Here is a 7629-nt window from a genome sequence, read left to right as displayed (position 1 = left end):
AGGACTAGGGTGCCTCATAGCCAAGTGAAGAAAGGATTTCGAGAAGGAGGGAATGATCCACTGTGTCCAAGGCCCTAAGAGGCAAAGTGAGATTAAAAATCAAAAATTGAGAGGCTTGGGAGTGTGGTGGTAACTGAGGTAACCAGGGATTGAAGGTATAATGGGGTCAGTGCTGGGGGTCTTATAGGGAAAGATGGGTTCCCAATTTTCATTATGGACTCCCTTTAGGGATTAACCTAGTGGATATTTAGATGTGGGAGGCCGATTGTAATGGTCTTATACCAAGAGCTCATAGACTTCTGGGGGCCTCCTTCAATGCTATGATGGGTTACATCATGAGATGTCTCTCCCCGCGTCTGCACAGATGCCCACAGCCCCAAGTCCTGGCAGTTTGGGAAGGACTGAGTCACCCTGCTTTGCATGGACCGAGGAAGCATCATGATGAGCGTGAGGTACAGTGACAGCTGCAGGCATCGTTTAGGCAGATTCCAGAGTGGTCAAGATCAATGATGGGAGCTGGAACGGGAGCGGAAGGTCACCCTTTTAAGGATTCCCCCCAAATGGCCTACTTTCCTGCTTGAGAGGGTATAGGTGGAAGGCTTCCTAGTCACTGTCGTTTGGACATAAGTGTGAAGTGACTCCAGTCTATAGTCATGGGTGGATGAGGCCCGAGGACATAGAAGTTAAAGACAACCATTCTAATATCGAGCCTCCTTGCAAAACACATATATATGGAAGCTAAGAAAAATAATTGTCATGAAGAGACTAGGGGTAGGACGGGAATAAAACACAGACCCTACTAGAGCATGGACTTAAGGATATGGGGAGGGGGAAGGGTAAGCTGTGACGAAGTGAGAGAGTGGCAAGGACATATATACACTACCAAATGTAAAATAGATAGCTAGTGGGAAGCTATCTTCCCACTAGCACAGGGAGATCAGCTGGGTGCTTTGTGACCACCTAGAGGGGTGGGATAGGGAGGGTGGAGGGAGGGAGACGCAAGAGGGAAGAGATATGGGAACATATGTATATGTATAACTGATTCACTTTGTTGTAAAGCAGAAACTAACACACCATTGTAAAGCAATTATACTTCAGTAAAGATGTTAAAAAAACCCACACCTCTCCCAAATAACTCACTTCCTACTCCCTCTCTTTAAAAAAAAAAAAATGTAAAATTTGCCTTTTTTGAAAGCATCCCTAGAGCAGCAGTAGTTCTTCAGAAGTTAGATTTCAGGGGATATCTTCATTTGCAGAGCTATCCTGAGTCGAGATGTTAACAAAGTAAGTGAGGAGTGGAGAGACATGGGGCCGTCACGTGCACTGTGCAAGTTCTGCACCAGGGCACCCAGAACAAGGAGTGCTGTTTTCTAATTTGGACGAAGGCACCATATGGGCTAATGGCAGTCCTGAGTGCGTAAACTTGAAAGCGAAACCAGAGCATATGTCCAAGAGGCAACAGAGTACTTCATCTGTATAAAGTGGAAGGACACGGACATTATTTATGGGAAGATTCAGGTGAAAGATGGAGAAACAGACCTGGTTACTTAAATACTTCTCGGGGTTCAACAGCTTTTTTAGCAAATCTTTTCAAAAAAGGCAATTCATGATATTTTGTCTTCAGTTCTATATGGAGTGGAGGGTCTCTCAACATCTGTTCTAGCTCTAATTAGATATACACTTCTGTGTTTCCCTTCTCTTTCTGAGGGTTAGGATCATAGTCTAGTTCATCTTATATTCCCAGGATTTGACCAAAAGTGGATACTGAGAACATGCTTATTGAATGGAACTGAGCAATGCATTGTATGTAACATGTGAAGTTTCAGTTCTAAGACAATTCTGAGCTCAGAATTTTAATCGTACAAGATCAGAATGGATACAAAAAATAACTAATTTTTATTCAGAGCTCTATATGAATTATATTATTTAATCCTCACAGTGTAGTCTGTAAGGTAGATACTGTTATTGCTTCTTTTACAATACGTAGTGTTTAATATGTTCCATGCACTGTTCTAAGCACTTTTGCTTATATTAACTAATTTAATCCTCCAAACAAACCTTTCAGGTAGGTACTATTATTCTCCCCCTGTTAATAGCATGATAGCAGAACTGAGTTCTAATTAACACACTTAGTAAGTAGCAGAGCTTGGAAACTCTCTGGCTCCAAGGTCCATAGGATTACATTGCCTCCCCAAATTCCCCAGCCCAAATAATAAACATTCCAGGATTTTCCAAAACGTCTATATTGACTTCCATCCAAAAACCGATTATCATTCTGAACTCTGAATCCAAAAGATTCTGTGTTCTTAGGAGAGGAGGGAGTAATAAGAAATGGGAAAGTGAGTCTTTGAATGTATTTAATCCCAATGAAGCCATGATGGGAGTAAAAAAAAAAAAAAAAATCAAGAATTTAGAAATGTTATTGCAAAGCCTTACTGCACCCTTTCAATGATCCCTGTGCCACCCTCACGGTAAGTGGCTCAAGTACAGATTTCTCATTTGGTCATTAACCCCGATTATCTCACTCACCCCCACAGACTTGCCAAATTTACTTTTAACTGCTCTCAGCACCGAGACAGAAGGGGGGCAGGATAATGAGTCTCCACAATGTATAATTATTATGAATGAGCAGAGATAAACTACACCTGTCAAAATAAATGATCAGCATCCGAAATTGCTGGTTTCTCCATTTACTGTTTTGTAAAGTCAAGTTATTCACCCTTGCTAATTCTCCCACTACTGTTCCCACAAATTTTTGCCCTGATTTTAGCCCCTAGAGTTCACTCAGAAGGTGCCGGTCACCCCCAAATTCTTCTGAGGATAAGAGAAAAGCTTGAAGTAAATTGTTCCTGCAGGAAATGAATTACTAAATAGCTAGAGTTCCCTGAAAGTATGTCAGACAGGGATGGTTCATTGTGGCTCCATCGGCATTCAGCCCTTCAGTAATATCCCGTTTTTATCCTTTTCTAAGGTTCTGCCAAAGTGACAAAAAGACAATGGCGGCGCAGCATAGAAGTCAGGCTAATTTTAAGTGTAACTGTATTTAAGGAATGTTCAGCCCACAGTATTTTGGATGCAGAAACACTTATTTCCATAGTCTCCGAAGTTCAAATCCAACTAACAAAACTATTGCCGGTTCCACGTCTGAGTCCCTACTTGTGTAAAATAACTGTCTATGTGGTTTTTAATGAGAGTACACTTACATCTTTTACCTGTGATTTTTAAAGTTTCTTACTACCTGGGTCTATTGCTCTGGATTCTCAGGATGCAAGCAACAGAAAAAAGGAAGGGAGCTTTGTTAGAAGGACAATGAGGTCACTCAGCAAATCAGAGAAAGGACAGAACAATCAGACAGCATGTTGGGAATAGGGACACAGTTCCTCCTAGGGGGACCAGATCAGATTAATTTTAGCACCCCTCATTCTTTTGAGAAAAGATCTGATTGACCTTGAGAGAGCCATGTGTCCAACTGCAAAGGTGAGTGAACAGGATACTACGAAAAGTGAGCCTATAACTAGAGGAAGGGGAAATGAGAATAAAAAGAAAAAAATATATAGCTTACACCCTGTGTTTGGTTTGTTACTCCACACAAGGAACCCTCAGGCTTCCAGAATTTAGTTCCTGTTTCAACACATTCTCTGGCCCGACATAAGTTGGTTTTTCTTTGAGTTCTTTGGTGACAAGCAGCTCTATAAAAAGAAGGGCTTCTGGGGGTCGGCACACGAGGTTGTTCAGACCATTGCTGTTTCCTTGGACCTGTCCCTTGTTGGACTGCTCTGGAGGTTCAGAGTTTAGGGAGAATAAAGACTGTGTAGCTGGCCTCTATTTACCAAGCACCCTCAAAAAAAGCTCTCACACGCTCTCAACCTGCTGGTGATCCTGTGGTTAACTTCACCTTGAGGATGAATACATCCAAGCATGATAGTGAAAGCCTGCAGTAACCTGCTTGGCTCGGCCTCCCCTGCCCCCTCCAGAACAGATCCAGAGCCTGCTGTGCCAGGAACTGCCCCTTTAGTTGCTGGGTCATGGGCGGTCCAAAGGCTGCGGGGGTAGAGGAGAAACTGGGGTGGCCGGAATATCGGCAGGAGCACTCCGCGGTCTCAGCACGGCAGCTGTTTACCAACCAGTACAGAATATTTCAGTAGGTGGACAATCTGTATGGCTGTGCTGGTGTGTTTCTGATATCAGCCCTGCGTATAGCCTTGGAAGACTTAAGCCTATGGGTCTCTGGGATTTTTAAGCAGATAAGATCTAAGAGCAGTCTTAGAGATGAGAAATTTTGATTGAGTAAAGAGAAATAGAGGGCACCCCCCCCCAAAAAAAAAAGAGTTGTGAAAGAGAAAGAGGCAGATACAGCACAGACCCGTTGTTTACTCCTCAGCCAGTCTCAGAGAGCCTGCCCTCTTCCCCACAGCTGCAGCCTCTGGGGACCCACGTGTTGCTGTCGGGGAAGCACTGACCGAGACCGCCCACCCTGGCCAGGCGCCACAGTAGCCATTCGCATGAGCTATCTTAAACAGGAGGTCCTGGTAAGGAACACGGAACGAACCAGCCACCGTCAACCGGAAGAATTCAGGAAAGGTCAAAACGAAACACCAGACCATATGTCCTACCAACCTCCAAGAATCGTCCTCGGCGGAATCCATCTTGGCTGAGGCATGCGCGCGTCCCCCGGAAGGACCCTGAGTCAGCGTGATTGGCCAGAGACAACCCGGAAACTAACCCCATTCCCATAAAACCCGAGACTGCGAGCCACGTGGCAGAGCAGTGCTCCTGGTTTCCCTCACCCTCCTGCTCTCCTCCCGGGCGCCCCTTCCCAATAAAGTCTCCTGCTTTGTCAGCACGTGTCTCCTGGGATGATTCATTTCCCAGTGTTAGACAAGAGCCCGCTCTCGGGCCCTGGACGGGGTCCCCCTCCCTACAACAGAGCCAGTCCTCAAGAGCATTCTGGGAGCTCTAGTTTGGCCTTGGCATCAAGCCCTTTGCTGCCCGCTGGAATTAGACAAGTTGCTCCTGTTGGATATCTGGGCTTCAGTCCTGTTCTTGAGCAAGAGTCCCCACGGAGTGACCCGTTATTTAGATCCTACAGTCACCCTTTGTCCCCTGGAACCAGCTTCTGTTCCAATAATATGCCTAGGATCTCATTCCCAACCTATGACGGGGGCATGGGCTGCTACACACTGTTTCCCCTTCCATTCACAAATACTCCCTGGGGACTCCGAGATTAATCAAAACACAATCCTTATCCTCCAAGAACAAAATATCCTACTCTTCGAGCCCTACCTTGTGCTGGGAGCTGACTACCTGCTCATGGAACTCTTAGAAAGAGACAACCTACTTGGCTTTTTTGGTTTACTGCCACGCCTAAAATTGCAGGAGCGGTACTCTACCCATTTGTTGGGAAAGCCGAGTCCTGGGGTGGTCAATCCAGACTGGAGAACTTGGATATTAGAACTCATCCTTCCTTCAGCACTAGAAGCTGCTCCATCCCCCCGAAATGCTATTAATTTATCTCTCCTAAACTCCTCCTAAATTTCTGATTCATCATTATCACGGGGACTCTCGTGTTTTCCCTGTTCCTTGGGAACTCTAAGGCCTAGGGCTGTACTAGTGTGTACAAAATGTGAATGTGCAGCTTTCCCCAAAGCCTCTGCTTTAATATAAAAAGTATATTAGCTTAGAGAGGTCACCATAGAAAAAGTCATCACCAAAAATAGGTTATTAATTCAGAAGGTGCCTGATTTTGAGATGTCCTACTTTGTTACCCTAAATTTCAGACTTCGCTATATCCATATCCATGACTAGCTGCTATATAGATATTGTGGTGTTGACAGAATATAGGAAATTGGAAGCATTGGTTAAAATAAGTTTGAAGATATACTTGTCCTGCAGAGAAAAAATAAGCCCCCAAAGGCAAAATGTCACGTGTGGCTAACAGGCAAATGTTTGTTTTTATTCAAAGGCAACCGGGACACATACCTGGTGAAAACTGAGAAGGTATGAGATTGTCTTCCTCCATTGGTTCTGTAGTGAAGTGAAACCTGCCAAGGTGAGTGGGTAACGTTGGATTGGCTGTATCTTGTCATTGCATCCTGTCACTGTCACAAGATGTAAAGAGGGAACATTTCTAGGAGCAAATGGCCATTGGCCTTCAGCCCTGCAAGAGCCTGTCTCCCTGATTTCATCAACCTCTAATACCCAGTGTTACCTGGTTCTGACCCTCTTCCCAGGCCCACTCAGTACATTGCATTCTAACCTGGTCTCAAGCCCCCAGGCTTCCACTCCCATCCCTCTTTCCTGTTGATGTGGCCATGGTTCATTTTGAAGGCCTAGTGTTCAGTCCCTCTTTCTCTCCTTCCTCACTATGACCTTGACTGATATTTAGAAGCCATTTCCAGCTACTTTGCCTCTGGACGCTCTGGGAAAATACCTTTCCCAATTCTTTTTGGCCACTGAGCACTAGAATGGTGCCTCCAGAAAAAAGAGGACTGATAGACAAGCAGTCATTCTCTAGAATAAGCTAACATTTATCTTTCCCATAAAGACTAGCCACGCAGGAGGCCATTTCCTTACAAAGAAGCTGTGAAGTCTATTGCCTTTGTTTCTATCTGAGATTTCATGAGGTTTTGTGCAAAACAAAACAAAAAAACCCTGATTTGCTGCCCAAGTGGTGAATTTGGATGGTATGTGTACACTGTGGCTTCCCTTTGGTTAGAGCAGCAGGGCCTCCCAGCTGGGTCTTCTGGGCCCATTCTCAGCTGTTGAAGCCATCTCTACAAAAGATACTCATCACTTTTGGCAATTTGGTACATTGTAATAATTGGCAGCTTATGTGATTGACAACAGAGCCCTTAAAACAGATTTTTTTTCTCTCTCTCCTGTCCCCTTGTCAAAAGTTCAGGGCTTAATTGTTCTTCCAGAGCATTATTGAGAGTGTTGGGGGAGGGTGTGGAACTCAAAACAAAACTGATGCCCACGTGAGAAATTTTCTGAACACATTCCGTCATGCACCTGCTTGCTGGGCAATGAGATTTGTTGGGAAGAATGTATGAAAAGGCAAAGTGACTCCTAGATTTAATGTGCTCCTGGATTCAGTTGTTTATAAAAGCAGGGAAGTGGGCTTCCCTGGTGGCGCAGTGGTTGAGAGTCTGCCTGCCGATGCGCGGGATACGGGTTCGTGCCCCGGTCCGGGGGGATCCCACATGCCGTGGAGCGGCTGGGCCCGTGAGCCATGGCCGCTGAGCCTGCGCGTCTGGAGCCTGTGCTCTGCAACGGGAGAAGCCACAACAGTGAGAGGCCCGCGTACCGAAAAAAAAAAAAAAAAAAAGCAGGGAAGCAAAAGTGGTTTCTGGTTTCTGTTCTTTAGAAAATGTTTGTGATATACCTCAGTCTCACCGTGTAAAGCTCCATCAAGTTTATGTTTCGGTAGCAAGAACTCTGGACTCTGAATTCTAGATCTTACTTCTGCCCCCAGCGCATCATGTGACATAGAATACATATGCATTTATTCATTCACAAATATTTACTGAGCACCTACTATGTGCCAAACACTCTACTAGGCCCCAGGAATACCTACAGAAGTACTGTAGACACCACCCCTACAGTGCAGAGGTCATGTAAAACTGGAAT

The sequence above is a fragment of the Kogia breviceps genome, chromosome 12 (assembly GCF_026419965.1).
Source record: "Kogia breviceps isolate mKogBre1 chromosome 12, mKogBre1 haplotype 1, whole genome shotgun sequence".
Lineage (NCBI taxonomy): Eukaryota > Metazoa > Chordata > Mammalia > Artiodactyla > Physeteridae > Kogia > Kogia breviceps.
Note: the sequence above shows the minus strand (reverse complement) of the source record.